The sequence below is a fragment of the Haliaeetus leucocephalus genome, unplaced genomic scaffold, assembly GCF_000737465.1.
Source record: "Haliaeetus leucocephalus isolate CR32 unplaced genomic scaffold, Haliaeetus_leucocephalus-4.0 Scaffold202, whole genome shotgun sequence".
Lineage (NCBI taxonomy): Eukaryota > Metazoa > Chordata > Aves > Accipitriformes > Accipitridae > Haliaeetus > Haliaeetus leucocephalus.
Genome location: NW_010972638.1, coordinates 21927 through 22416, shown reverse-complemented (window position 1 = coordinate 22416; position 490 = coordinate 21927). Strand labels below are relative to the sequence as shown.

Genomic DNA, 490 nt, shown 5'->3' with positions numbered 1-490 from the left:
ATCCCACACACTGCTCACCCGCCACGCGCCCACGCTGCGCACAGCCCACACTCCCTGCACACGCACCCCTTGCACATCCCACACGCACTGCATGATGCGCTGCCCGCTGCCCACCTACAGCGCGTGCACCCTTTCTGCACACACTGCGCACGCTCGCTGCGGGCACTGCATGCACGCCCTCACTGCAGGCACACGCTGCATGCATTCACTGCACACCGCGCGCACTCGCTGCGGGCCTGCGCTGCACACACTCAGTGCACGCACGCAGTGCACACGCTGCAGTCAGGCACTGTGTGCACACACTGCATCCGCTGCATGCACCCGCTCATTGCAGGCACGCACTGCTTGCACGCACTGCGCACACTCACTGCACACACTGCAGGCATACACTGCATGCACACCCTCACTGCACACACTGCACACGCTCACCGCATCCCCTTGCTCACTGCGCACACTCACTGCGCACACTTGCTGCCCCCTCCCCGTGCCC

The 490-nt window shown here is 65.3% G+C and overlaps 1 protein-coding gene across 1 annotated transcript in view; it reads right to left on the bottom strand.

Moving 5' to 3' along the window:
* The window catches only part of RBM28 (RNA binding motif protein 28), a 14657-nt gene that overhangs the window by 13191 nt on the left and 976 nt on the right, over nucleotides 1–490 (bottom strand). The gene's annotated exons all lie outside the window — the stretch shown is intronic.